At 48.5% G+C, this 14,316-nt stretch overlaps 2 long non-coding RNA genes across 2 annotated transcripts in view; both read right to left on the reverse strand.

Moving 5' to 3' along the window:
- The window catches only part of LOC141368934 (uncharacterized), a 71,917-nt gene extending 66,385 nt beyond the window's left edge, over nucleotides 1-5,532 (reverse strand). Inside the window, exon 1 of the long non-coding RNA XR_012372346.1 lies at nucleotides 4,874-5,532. This is a non-coding gene — a long non-coding RNA (uncharacterized lncRNA). The remainder of the gene's footprint in view (nucleotides 1-4,873) is intronic.
- A 608-nt stretch (nucleotides 5,533-6,140) lies between these two features.
- LOC141368939 (uncharacterized) lies at nucleotides 6,141-14,301 on the reverse strand. Its single transcript, XR_012372353.1, has 2 exons — nucleotides 14,176-14,301; nucleotides 6,141-7,053 (listed from the first exon to the last, which is right to left on the reverse strand). It is a non-coding gene; the product is annotated as an uncharacterized lncRNA (long non-coding RNA).
- Nucleotides 14,302-14,316: the final 15 nt, after the last annotated feature.

Raw genomic sequence — 14,316 nt, forward strand, 5'->3', positions numbered from 1 at the left:
AGTCTATTCTTGGCTTTAGCTGAGCCTTGTTTGTGAAACCAGGCCTTAGGTTTTTAAAAACAACCTTCAAAAACATTACAGATGTGCATCCTGAGACTTGACAATGGCACTGAATGGCACAATCATGTATTTTTGTCTGGGACTAGGTCTAAGCTTTATCAGCTAAACCAGGCGTTGAATAAAGGTAAAGAATATTCATAAAGGGGTCCTTAGCTGTCTTCTTTTTAAAAAGTACACCTTTGCACCTATAGAGTTCATGTTGCTACCAAAGAGTGCAAATTAGGTAAACTTAAAGATACACATTGTTACCAAATGTATACATATATGTACCTAAATAGATATTAGGACCTTTGCCCAGTGACGCCAGGGACCTTTTTTTTTTTTTACAATTTCTGACTGCGTAGAAGAAAGTATTTGAACAAATTAAGGATGTTACTTAAAAGTAAAATACTGTAGGTCTAAAGTCCATTAGGTTTGAGCTCCGAGCAATAAATATTTCCTCTAACCGTGTCTGAGAGCATTGAGCTTCAGAGGTGACATATACCCTCAGTTCCTGCACATGGGTGGTTACATAAACACGTCCCATAAATCTTTACATTGCAGATCAGGTGGTCTACAGATAATGAATTATCCCGCTGTGACTGAGAAATGCACATGTCATCTTCTCACCTAATAATCAACATTTGCCCGCAAAAGGGCACTTTCCTAATCTCTATCATAATAAGATATGGTTTATAAAAGGAAACATGTTCGCTCCAATGTCCGTGCTCTGAACTGAACTGCCTTACATGGTCCTTGACAAGTCCTTGTCAGCTTTACGACACATCCTGAAACGGATACAACTCACAGATAAAGCATTCCCATCGTTCTGTGCAGTGTGCACGGTCAATAATTTACATAGACGGCAGATTACCAGGAAGTTTCAGTCTGGAAACTAAACCCATATATGGAGAACAGTTAGTAATTGTGTTTGAGTAAAACATGTAACGGCATGTTTCTTGAAACTCAGTTTTGTCATCTGCATCAATGGAATGCATCAAGTATTAAAAGAATGTACAAACCTCCTTGCCACCTATACAGTATTAATGACTACACGTGATGTTGCATACATTTAAATGCCTGTCATTTTTTTGCTGTACACTTCGTACAAAAGCAGACAAGTGTGAAATTAATTTGTGTTACTAATTCACCACACTGAGGGTCTAGGCCTTTGAATTTAAGATATCCTTTATAGTTGGAATATGACAGTGACCTACCGTGCCCCCAACAGTACACATTTTTGGTGACGCAAAAACATCTGATTTATCTCATCTGATTGTTAGTGCTCCAAAAACCTCTCTAAGATTAGGGAGACAGCCAGAATGTGTAATGTGTGTAAAGTTGGGGGTCTTCAGGAGCAAAGTATGTGACCACTGATTCCAGAGAACAGAACAGATTTGGTCTGTGATTCACTTCATTCCATTATGAGCAGGGGTGCAGTTTCGGGAGGGATAGGAAAAGGAACCCCCCTTTCCAAGAAACTGAAATTAGCAATTACAACCCCCCTATATTTATACTATGAATATATGTACAGTTGACACTTTATCCCCCAATGTTTAAACCAAATCTAAATCCTTATTACACTCTCAGGAAAGAAATGGTCCCAAGCTGTCATTTTTGAGCTAAACTGTCAGGAAAAAGGTTCAAAACTGTACCTTTTCTGTCGCTCTGTTGTTACCCTAAGGTGTTGTTTTCTACCTATAGTGGGCATGCACACCAAAGCATTTAATAAAAGGTGACTGAAAACCCCAAGCGGATGCCGACTGTGGCCACTTCCCAGCATTTTTTCAGCTGAGCGCTTTGATACTTAGCCATACTTCTGCTTTGTTTACGTCGTTAAACAATGCGCCGGTTGGTTGTTGTGATATTTGTCTCGCACCTCCTCCACTGTGATTGGACAGTTGAGTCAGAAGTGACATTGACAAGCTGAGCGTTTCACCCAAAGTTTAACATTTTTCAACTCTGGGTACTCAGTAATGAGCGCGGAAAAAACGGCAAGCGCGGGCGCTCAACGCGTTTTTATATTTATATATATTTTTTGGGGCATTTGTCTTTATTTTATCGAAAGTATTTAAGGAGACGACAGGAAAGTACAGCGTGGAAAGAGGGGTATACAACCTCGAGCTGTGATTCGAACTCGGGTCGCTGAAAGTGCGTCTGCACCATATGTCAGAGCACTTGCCCACCTCAACATTGGCCCCAACAGCTGCTGGCATTTTTGAAAAGAGCAACACTTTCATTGGAAACAATTGAAAACATACGCTGGCGTAAACGCCTTGGTGTACGCTCCCTTGCAGGTATACATAACATTATACAATGATATAACTTATTTATTGTGTACCTTCACAAGGACAGTTAACTGTTTTGTACCCCTAAAATTTTACTTTTTAACAAAATTGTTCATTAAGGTACACAATAGGTCCTTAGGGTATATATTGTACCCCAAAGGTACAACATTTCAATGTGTTGTACGCCTATAAAGGTACAAAAGGGTACCTTTGAAGGTTCAACCCCAGTACAGGGTTCCCACACCTTAGTCAACTTCAAATTCAAGGACCTTTCAAGGATTGTTCAGGTCCAATACCCTCAAATTCAAGGACTAAATTTGGGGACACATTTCAAGTGAGAGCAAGTTTACATCGTGTTACCTTTACAGTTCCCTTTCGAGGGAACTTGAGCTGCATCACTGCGGTGACACTTTGGGGACGCCTCAAAGGGTAAGTGTGTCAGAATGTGTATATCAAATTCAACCAATGGTGAGGCTTAACGACAAAGACAGGGTGACGCGGGAGACAGGAAGTATATCACTATCTGAAATATTGCCAAAGATGGCGTTACAGGGACACAGGAAGTATGGCAAGGGAGACGCAGCGTCTCGTTCCCTTCTCAGGGAACAACAGTTACATACGTAACCCGAAACGTTTTCATGTTTCAAACACAACTATGCAAAAATGCATTTTGGTATGAATCATCATTTGCATACAGAAGATATAAGCATTTAAAGTGAACAGTTTAGCATGTGTGCTTAAAACGTCTAGAATTTTTATGATCTTATCCTACACTACACAGGGAATGATTTTTTTTCTTGCATAAAATAGATTCAAGCACTTTCAATGACCTGTATCTATGTATGTATATTTTCAAAAACTTCCCAGGGCCTTGAATCCCCCCCCCCAGATACACAAACTTTCAAGGATTTCAGGACCCGTGGGAACCCCGTGTATACTAAAATTAACTCTTTAGGTGTAAAGGGTACCTTCCCAGTGACAGCTAGGGACCACTTTTTAACCATGTCTTCTGACAGCGTAGGACAAGTGTGGGTACAATAGCTTTTTGACAAAGATTTCATGAAGTCATGAATTTCAAAGATAAAATTGCAAGAACTTTATAAACGTGATTCTCATAAAATGACTCAAAAGATCATAAATCTGCCCTTTATTTTAACATTGTACTAAAATGCAATCGATTATGATAGTCTTTATATGTTTATAAAAACGTGTATATGCGTAGCAGGAACGTGCTCAGCACTTTGTGTCTATTAAATCCCATCTAAGCTGTTCGTAACTAAAATAATGGGCTGTGGCTCTATACTAAGATTAACATTTATTTCCTGTGCATCTGACACACCTTGGAAAAGAGCCAAAAAACAAACAATTAAAAATGCTATTGTTGCATTCCAGGAGTTATAAATATAGACAATTACCACGGTCAATGGCATTTAATACATGCCAAAAATGGCAAACACCGTGCACAATCCTCTTAAAGCAATAAGACTCGTGACTAGTTACAAATCTAGCAGTTAAGTACTTATTCTGATGAGGGTGTTATCAGTTTACTCTACGCCGGCCGCCCAGAGTGACCTTTGGAGTGAGGAATGTTAGGAATGCAAGTTGTGCTGCATGTCACCGGCAACGTGGTGTGGAATTCGAACCGTTTGCCTCTTTCATACCGGCTTTGTAAAAATTAACCAATGCTACAGAGTCGATTAAACACAGCAGTGCATTTTCTCCATTCTTGTGAAGTCTGATTTAAGATCATGATTTTGGATATATGTCACCTTTAAAAAGCTCCTTATATGTACCATTTAGGTACAAATATGTGTACATTTGATACTGATATGTGTACTTTTGAAAGGGTACTGCCCTAGGCAGGCACCTTTATTTTTAAGACTCCAGTGTATGTTTGTATCCCCTATAATCCCCATGCTGTGTTGGTTTCTTTCCCATCTGTATTCTCAGTGCAGGATTAACCTCAAGTATTGCAACTTCCCTTTTTCTGTGCACTGTCACAGTTTATCTGGAAGCCTGTCCACTCAGCACACAAAGCCCACTTCCTGTTAGCGTACAAACGTATTTGTGACGAAATATTGGTGACAATTACTGGAATAAGGTTTTGTACCGTTGGAGAATCCAAGAAGTTGTGCACATATTCATTACATTTATGCATCTGACACGCTTTTATCCAAGTCCACTTACAGCATTACAAGATATACATTATTTTATCAGTATGTGTGTCCCCTGGGCTCGAACCCATGACCATGCGCTGCTAATGCAATGCTCTACCACTAAACTATACAGGAGCAATAAAGTAAGAGGTGATAAAAGAACTGATAACAACATTATAATAACCCATGAATGTGCACGATGTTCCAGACACACAGAAAAAAACAAAGCCTACAAAAATAACTGAGGTGTGAATGCAAAAATCTGCAAGGAAGATAATGCGAGGAGTGTCTACTTATTAGATTGATTATTCTCTCTAGATTATGCACGACATAATGACTTCACAGCGCATATAAAGAGTAAACAACTGTGTATCGTGGCTGTATCTGTACCTGTAATCCGCTTTTCTGCTTGTTACAAGAATCATGAAAGGACCCCGCTGGAAGCGAGATTTGAGGTTAAAAACACTTTCCATTCTCTGCAGGGAACAACATGTTCACAGTCAAATAATGTAGCACTCATTTTTTAGATGTACAAGATATTATTCATAGTTTTTCATATTATCTCCAGGCATATTGTAAGAGAACAGTCTGTGTTGTTTCACAGTTAAGCTGCAAGATGTATTAGCAAAAAATATATATCAGTGTCTGTACTTGTACATACACAAGACAGACAAACTTGCATTGTTATTATCCAATTTGTCTCACGAGTGCAATAATGCACCTGCATACCCAGACAGTTAGCAGCAGTCTGCCAGACACAGACAGTTAGCTGCATGAGGGCCGCTGAAGGTTTGCTAAGCCATAGAGATGACTAAATGATTAGATCTGTAAGTGTTGAGGATCATGCTGTCTCCTGGACACCCGTATACACAAACGCCTGGCTGTGATCCAGTCAGTCAGAGAGCTTCACACAGCCTTCTGTGAACCCTATTCATTTTTAACACATTGTTAGCATGGTGACTACAATTTTTGCTCTAACTCGCATAGCAACAGTGTAATTGATTGAAAAATCACAAATGAGATGTAAATGTAATGCAAATGAGATCTACTTATTACACTGTAAAAAGTGAAAGCTACTTTACTTAAAAAACTTACCTAAAATATGTATAGGTAGTATATGTAGACATTTTCAACTTAAATTGTTTTGTAGACTTAATTTTTTCTTTTACTTTTGACAGTGTATCTTATTATTAATTTCTTCTCATAGACAGCAATGATATTTAATGGAAAGCAAAGTGGTACTTTTGCTTAAATTTACTACATCTCACTATTCTCCTGCAAAGAGACCCCAGCAATCTCACCTCTCGAGTTTCAACATAATGTCTCAAACTGGGCTCATGTTTGCCAACATACCAAAGATTTGCCAAGATACTTAGAAGAATTGGAGAACTTAAAGCTAAAACGGTACAACTTCTGAATAACTTTATTTCAGGATCTGGCTTTTGCAGATAAAATGCTTTGGTAGAAGCGGATTTAGTATCATTTATGCAGAAACAGCTTGTTTATACTCATATTAAACTATGTAAAAAAATAAACATGACTCTGTCACCACTAGGGGCTGGCTGTGTTTGACTAAAGCCACGCCCCTTTTCAACTCCCACCTCGAGGAGGTCCCCAAAGCCAACCCAATGACCAGACAAACACGGAAACAGGTGAATAAAATTTAAAACAAGCTTTATTGAATTTAAATATTTAAAAGAACTGGGGAATTGGGGAAAGGGGGATTTAAAACTAATAGGCTTCTTCTCCTCCCTCCAGGGAGACTGCAGCCACGGGCAGACAGGGGCAAGGGCAACAGGGGTGTCAACCACCATAAGCCGGGGGAAAGAGGGAATCGTCAGGCTCCGGCCTGGACCCTGCTAACCGTGGCGCCCTCCTTCTTCTTTCCTGGAGGCAGAACAATTTCGGTGTGACTGGTAGGAGATTTTCCACTGTCCGTGAACCTTTCCTCGGTCCGGCAGGGGGTCCTCGCCCCACGTGCCTTCACGTCCCCCGCAGGTGTTCACTGCGACACAGAAACACGGTTAGTGTGGATTTGGTATGCTTCTCACCGGTTCTGCCGCTTACAGCTCTCGGGGTAGGTAGCGCGTTACACAGTCTGTTCTCCGATTTTCACTCTCGTCCTCCTTTCTCTCCTCAGGCGGCCACTAGGACACAAAGGCACTGTTACTTGGACTTCGAGTATGTCTCACCGGTTCTGCTGCGTACAGCTTTCTGGGTAGTTATCACGTTCACAGTCTGTTCTTCAATGGTTCACTCTCGTTCTTCTCTCTCTCCACAGGTGGCCGCTAGGACACAAAGACACTGTTACTGAAACTTCGAGTATTTCTCACCGACTCTGCTGCATACCGCTTTCTGGGTAGGTATCACGTTCACAGTCTGTTCTTCACTTATTCACTCTCGTTCTTCTCTCTCTCCACAGGTGGCCGCTAGGACACAAAGACACTGTTACTGAGACTTCGAGTATTTCTCACCGACTCTGCTGCATACAGCTTTCTGGGTAGGTATCACGTTCACAGTCTGTTCTTCACTTATTCACTCTCGTTCTTCTCTCTCTCCACAGGTGGCCGCTAGGACACAAAGGCACTGTTACTGAGACTTCGAGTATTTCTCACCGGCTCTGCTGCATACAGCGTTCTGGGTAAGTATCACGTTCACAGTCTGTTCTTCAATTATTCGCTCTCGTTCTTCTCTCTCTCCACCGGTGGCCACTAGGACACAAAGGCACTGTTACTGAGACTTCAAGTATTTCTCACCGGCTCTGCTACCTACAGCTTTCTGGATAGGTATGGCTTTTTCTTCTCCGTAGGTCAGCAGAGGGGCGAAGGTCACACACCACCTCACCGGGTCGAGCGCTGCCCTATCTCCACTGCCCGTAGGCCGATCGAATCCTGGACAGGGGCGCCCCTTTGTAGGGACCGCGGGGGCGGCGGACTCTTTCGCCTCTGACTCTGCGACAAAAGACAGACACAGGTAAGTGTACACCACGAATACTTCCAATACTTCACTCACAGCCCTGGACAGCTCTTGGTCCGCGTCCCTTCGTCCTCCGAAACAGCACACAGCGTATGGTAGCAGAAATTTCTGAGGTCGTTAGCCCCTCCGTCCTCTGCCCAGTAGAGAAGATGGATGTACGGGGCTTCGTCTACAAGACACACAGCAACCCACAGCAAATACACAGCACCACTCCAATGTGAAAGCTTATTATTTGTAAAGTCTCACTCACCACGCTATAAGTGCAACACCACAAGGAAAAGCGCCCGGTGTCCTCCACTGCGCTTGGGCTAAATAGGGGCGATGGCAAACACGACCGAAATAAAGTCTCGTTGCTGTGGCTGTTTTAGATCTATGCTTCCAAGCGGCTCGCCCACCACGCTATTATAGGGGCAGGGCCGCCCGTTTCCTCCTCGAGGACTCCAACGATCACACAGGTTAATCTCGGCAGTTTACTCCACACCAAACAAGTATACTCACAGCGGATAGCCTTTGTTTACGTTGTACAACAAGGTCAGTTTTCTTCCTGCTTTACTCCTTCAAAAGTACTGGTTAAACCAAAGTTCCTTTCTACTCATCGGATTTTCCGTTTACTCCAGCAGGTCCACCGTCAACTACAGTGAGAGAGGGAGAGAGAGAGAAATACAGACAGCCACCACGTCTGACAATGAGCACAGCTCCGTTCCTCAGCACACACTAACAACGACCACAACTGTCATCTAACTGCGCTTTTTATACTCCTCTTTGTACTCCAGTTATCCAATTACTCTGCGATCTCTTCAACTAGGCACAGCTGTGCCCAATCGGCTGATTACAGCCTTCGCGGAGCCACCGGATGTCCGGTGTTTCTGTTTTTCCGGTCGGGGCGGAAACATCCGGGCGGAACCAAACTTCTTCAACTTTTGGTTCCGCCCTGAAAAATCGTCACCCCGTGACATCCTCCCCCGCCAATGCATTCTAGTCCCTGGAATGCCTTCGAGTAGTCCACTCACCATAGCGGGAAGGGGGCCGGCCGCGATTCTCCCGTTGTGAGCGCCTCACAGGGGAGTCAGGTTCGGCGGGCTCGGGCACAACCTCAGGTTGTCCTTGGGCGGCCGGGGGTTCGGCTGGCTCTGGTGCTGGTCCTGGCTGCCTCTGGGCGGCCGGGGGTTCAACTGGCTCAGGTGCTAGCTCTGGCTCTCCTGGGGCGGCCGGGGGTGGTGCCACCACGGGTAAGCCTGGTACCACAGCCCATCCTTCCATCCAGGGGGCCGTTGGTGCCGGTTCCGCAACTACCTCCTCCGTGACCTCGGGATAATTTGGACAAGGGCGAATCATGTTTCGGTGTACCACACGTTCAGGGCCGGCCTTTCCTTCCGGCCGGATGGTATACACCGGCTGTCCCGGTCTCTGCTGCCTGCAGATTACGTACGGGGTGGCCTCCCAACGGTCACTCAACTTTCCTTTACCTTGCCGCCGGTTGTCTCGTACCAAGACTCTCTCTCCTGGTAACAAAGGGGCGTCCCGGGCCGTCCGGTCGTACAACCGCTTGTTCTTTTCTCCTGTGGCCCGTATCTTCTGGGATACCTGCTCGTAGGCAAAGTGCAGCCGTTGGTGGTGGCGCCCCACCCATTCCGTCACGCTTCCTTCCTCCTGGCCAGCGGCCGCTCCCAAGACCAGGTCCGTCGGCATCCGCACATGCCTACCGAACATCAGATAAGTGGGGGCATACCCCGTCGTACCATGAATGCTGTTATTATAAGCTTGTAAGAGGTTCGGTAGAGCACTCACCCAATCACTCTGCTTCCGTTGATCCAGGGTCCCTAAGAGCCCCAACAGGGTTTGATTAAACCTCTCGCAACAGCCGTTCCCTTGAGGGTGATATGACGTCGTATGGGTCTTCGTGCACCCATACAGCTGGCATAATTCCCGGATCACCTTTGATTCGAAATTTGCCCCTTGATCTGAATGCAAGAACTCTGGACATCCGAACGTTTGGAAGACGTGCCGCCATAGAGCCGTTGCGGTGGTACTTGCCGTCTGATCGAGGGTGGGGACTGCCCATGCGTACTTCGTAAACAGGTCGGTGATTACTAAGATGTTTGGATAGCGGTCCTGTGGCCGGCCCAGTGTTAGGAAATCCATCGCCATGATGTGGAGGGGAGCTTTGGCACATATGGGTATCATCGGCGCTCGGGCCTCTCGTCGAGACTTGAACAACCTACACCTGGGGCAAGCTTGGACCAAGCGACGTACTGATGCTTCCAGCCCCGGCCAAGAGAAGAACCTGCGCAGCAGCGATACTGTCCGTGCGTGACCCGGGTGCCCCAGCTGGTCATGGTAGGCGGACACCAGGGCTGCTGCTTGGTCGGCGGGCACCACGATCTGGCGCACCTCCTCGTCCAGCTTCGGATCACTAACTTTTCGGCAAAGCACCCCTTCCTGTAGCTCCAGCTTGTCCCACTGTCCCAGCAGTCTCTTTCCCGTCTCTGTCTTGGTCAGCCTCTCGGACGACGTTGGCCGCCGGCCTAGTTCCACCCACATCTTCCCCTGGCGTATATCCGGAGCCTGGGCCTGCCGTTCTTTCCACCGGCAGGGGTCCCAGCCCCAGCTCCCGGGTACCGCCTCCTGCTGGCCTCCTGGTGCTTCCACGACCCCTATCAGATAGCCTTCCCTCTGGCTTTCCTCTTCTTGGCCATCACAGCAACCGGGGCCGTCCACCTCTGGCAATCGGGACAAGACATCCGCGTTCGTGTGTTCCCGCCCAGGCCGATACTGCAGTTGGTAATCGAAATTGGCAAGTTGTGCCACCCAGCGCTGCTCCACAGCCCCCAACTTCGCTGTCTGTAAATGTACCAGAGGATTATTGTCTGTAATCACCGTTACCTTAGCACCCCAGAGGTAGTCCTTAAACTTCTCACTCAGGGCCCACTTTAGGGCCAGCAGTTCCAGTTTGAATGAGCTGTAGTTTGCATCGTTCCTCTCCGCTGGGTGGAGGCTTCGGCTTGCGTAGGCGATCACCCGTTCTGTCCCCGCTTGTCGTTGGGCCAAGACTGCTCCCAGCCCCAGGTTGCTAGCGTCTGTATACAAGAGAAATGGTTGGGTAAAGTCTGCATAGGCCAAGATGGGAGCCTGTAACAATTCCTGTTTCAATCTCTGAAATGCCCCTTCACAGGACTCATCCCAATCGATAGGGGGTGACCCCCGTCCCCGGTTTCGCCCTGTGCCGACCAGTAGCTGGTTGAGTGGCTTGGCAATCTTTGAAAAATCTTTTATGAACCGCCTGTAGTATCCCACAAACCCTAGGAATGACCGCACTTGCCTCACAGTCTTGGGTGCACTCCAATCTCTTACCGCGGAGACCTTCCCAGGGTCTACGGCCACCCCAGCAGCGCTGACCACGTGGCCCAGGAACTGGACTTCTCGCCTCAACAGATGGCATTTGTCGGGTTGCAACTTCAGCCCATATTTCTCCATCGCCTGGAAAACCTCTTCGAGGTGTCGGAGGTGGGAATCGAAATCTGGGGAGTACACAATTACATCATCCAAATATACCAAGACTGACTTCATTAACTGACCTCCAAGACAGCGCTGCATGAGGCGTTGGAACGTGGCTGGGGCGTTACAGAGCCCGAAGGGCATCCGTTCCCACTCGAATAATCCGAACGGGGTCGTGAAGGCGGTCTTCTCCCTATCGGCCTCGGCCACTGGCACCTGCCAATATCCACTGGCCAGATCCAGAGTGGAGTACCAAGCAGACCGCGTGAGACCGGCAAGGGAGTCTTCAATCCGGGGTAGGGGAAAAGCGTCTTTCTTGGTCACCAGGTTAAGCTTCCGATAGTCCACACAAAACCTCCAAGCTCCCGACTTTTTCTGCACAAGTACGATGGGGGCTGCCCATGGGCTACTGCTTTCCCGGACGACGCCCCGCTCCAGCATACCCTGCAATAGTGAGCGTACCTCTGTATACAAGGTAGGTGGGATCGGCCGGTACCTCTCTCTACTGGGTCCTGCATCTCCAGTCGGAATGTGATGTTCCACCACCTTAGTGCACCCATAATCCTCCTCGTGTCTTGCAAACACATGTTGCCATTTCTGAAGGAGGGCTTGGAGTCTTTGTGTCTGCGCCTGTTCCAACTCTTCCCCTTGCAGGGACTCACCGGCCAAGTGTCTCGGCACGTCCCTCCCCCCGTTGTTCGAGGGGGCTTCCATCTGTGTCAGGGCCACCTCGATGACGGTGGGGCACACCTGACGGAAACTAACATCTCTCTCCTCCCTCACCTGATGGGGTGCAACCCCCGTTAATCGGGCCAGCCGCTGGTGTCGGTGTAAGTGTACTGGATAGGGGTGGTCATTTCGGACCTTCACAGGGACCCTCCCCCGGCGGACCGCCGCTAGTCCTCGTGCTACTTCCACTTGGGGGCAATCGGCGTGGGGTTCAACCAATACCCATTCTTCGGGGCCAACTCCTCGGGGGGCTACTCTCACCCACACCATGGCCTCACTCCTAGGGGGAATGGACAGAGCAAAGCGACACATCACTCTTCCTACCTCTTCCCGGTCCCTGCGGACCTGGGTCATCTGGACCCGACGACAGTCGGCTACTACTTGCTCCCATAGGGGCCTCTCGACAGGGGAGATCCTAGGGCCGGGCTTAGCCCGAAATAACTCCTCCCAACACTCGGAGAGGACGTTCATACCTAATAGGGCTCGATGGACACCCAAACACCTGTCTTCCACGATAATCACTCCTTTTTGGGGAACCAACACCCCGTGAACTTCTAAGTCCGTCAGCCGGTAGCCAATGTAAGGGATCTCTAGGCCGTTTGCGCCCCGCAACGTCAGCCAGGGGGCCTCCCCTCCTTGGGTCTTCTGCTTCCCGAATACTTCCTGCGAGAGACTTTCCGCAAACAATGTCACTTGAGAGCCCGTATCTACTAGGCACTGTATTGTCTTGCCACATACCTTCACCTCCGCCATTGGGCTGTTCCCAACCATCTGGTCTCTAGAATTATCACGTCTTCCAGGGTCTTCTCGAGGGGCCCCGGCCACACGACCCACTGTGGCCGGTCGTCTTAAAAACCCCCCTCCGATGCCCTGCGAGGCCCACACTGGCGGCTATAATGCCCTGGTTCTCCACAACGATTGCAGATTGGCCGCCCTTGGTCGTCCCACTCGAAGCGGGGCCGGTTCAAACGATTCGGGCGTCCCGGTGGCTCTCGGCTCCTCTCTGAGTAGACTCGCTCTCGGGGTGCCGGCCTCGGTTCCTCTCGCGCCCTACTTTGGCGAAGTTCTCCCAAGAGGGTCTTAGATAGTTCCGACATCTGCTCTCGGACATCTTTCAACAACTCTACCCTCAGGGCTTGCTTCCAATCTGCGTGTTCAGGTGGCGCTGCTGTGTTTCCACTTACAGCTGCACATACAGGGGTTTCACTTACTTCGACCTCATCACCCTCCAGGGCCAGCGCCTCCTTCTTTAGATCTTCGAAGGTAAGCCCGGGGTCCCTCCGAAACTGGACCCTCAGACTTTGTCTCACGGGGCCCTCTTTCATCCCCAGGAGGAACTGGTCGCGTAACAAAGCCTCTCCGTCTCCTAGCCCATGGTCTCGTCGGGCTTGCAGGCGAGTGAACTGCTCTCGCAGCCTGAGGGCAAAAGCTCTGATAGGTTGTCGGGGGCCTTGCTTACAATTAAAAAACTGTGAACGGAGGACAGCTACGGGGGTATGGTCACCATATTGTTCGGCAAGAAACTGGAACACAGTCTGGGCGGTGGCTCTAATTGCTTCGGGGGCGGCTTGTACCTCTCGCCGTGCTTCTCCCTCTAGGGAGTTCAACACAAACTGGAGCCGCTGGGCGGCGCTAAGGCCCTGTAAGTCGGCCAAGTACTCCAGTTGGGCCCTCCATTCGGTCAGGCGTACCTCCGACTCTGCTCCTCCATATTTCTGGACCCATGGGCTGCCCATGATAACGGACGTGGCACGGGGTGGGGCTGCAGGCCCCGCGTTGTCAGTCATTGGGTGACCTTGGTTACTCAACTCGAGGTGGGATCCTGCCGACTACGCCAAAATCTGTCACCACTAGGGGCTGGCTGTGTTTGACTAAAGCCACGCCCCTTTTCAACTCCCACCTCGAGGAGGTCCCCAAAGCCAACCCAATGACCAGACAAACACGGAAACAGGTGAATAAAATTTAAAACAAGCTTTATTGAATTTAAATATTTAAAAGAACTGGGGAATTGGGGAAAGGGGGATTTAAAACTAATAGGCTTCTTCTCCTCCCTCCAGGGAGACTGCAGCCACGGGCAGACAGGGGCAAGGGCAACAGGGGTGTCAACCACCATAAGCCGGGGGAAAGAGGGAATCGTCAGGCTCCGGCCTGGACCCTGCTAACCGTGGCGCCCTCCTTCTTCTTTCCTGGAGGCAGAACAATTTCGGTGTGACTGGTAGGAGATTTTCCACTGTCCGTGAACCTTTCCTCGGTCCGGCAGGGGGTCCTCGCCCCACGTGCCTTCACGTCCCCCGCAGGTGTTCACTGCGACACAGAAACACGGTTAGTGTGGATTTGGTATGCTTCTCACCGGTTCTGCCGCTTACAGCTCTCGGGGTAGGTAGCGCATTACACCGTCTGTCCTCCGATTGTTCACTCTCGTCCTCCTTTCTCCCCTCAGGCGGCCACTAGGACACAAAGGTACTGTTACTTGGACTTCGAGTATGTCTCACCGGTTCTGCTGCGTACAGCTTTCTGGGTAGGTATCACGTTCACAGTCTGTTCTTCAATGGTTCACTCTCGTTCTTCTCTCTCTCCACAGGTGGCCGCTAGGACACAAAGACACTGTTACTGAAACTTCGAGTATTTCTCAC

Source organism: Misgurnus anguillicaudatus, chromosome 2 (genome assembly GCF_027580225.2).
Source record: "Misgurnus anguillicaudatus chromosome 2, ASM2758022v2, whole genome shotgun sequence".
In the NCBI taxonomy this organism is placed as follows: domain Eukaryota; kingdom Metazoa; phylum Chordata; class Actinopteri; order Cypriniformes; family Cobitidae; genus Misgurnus; species Misgurnus anguillicaudatus.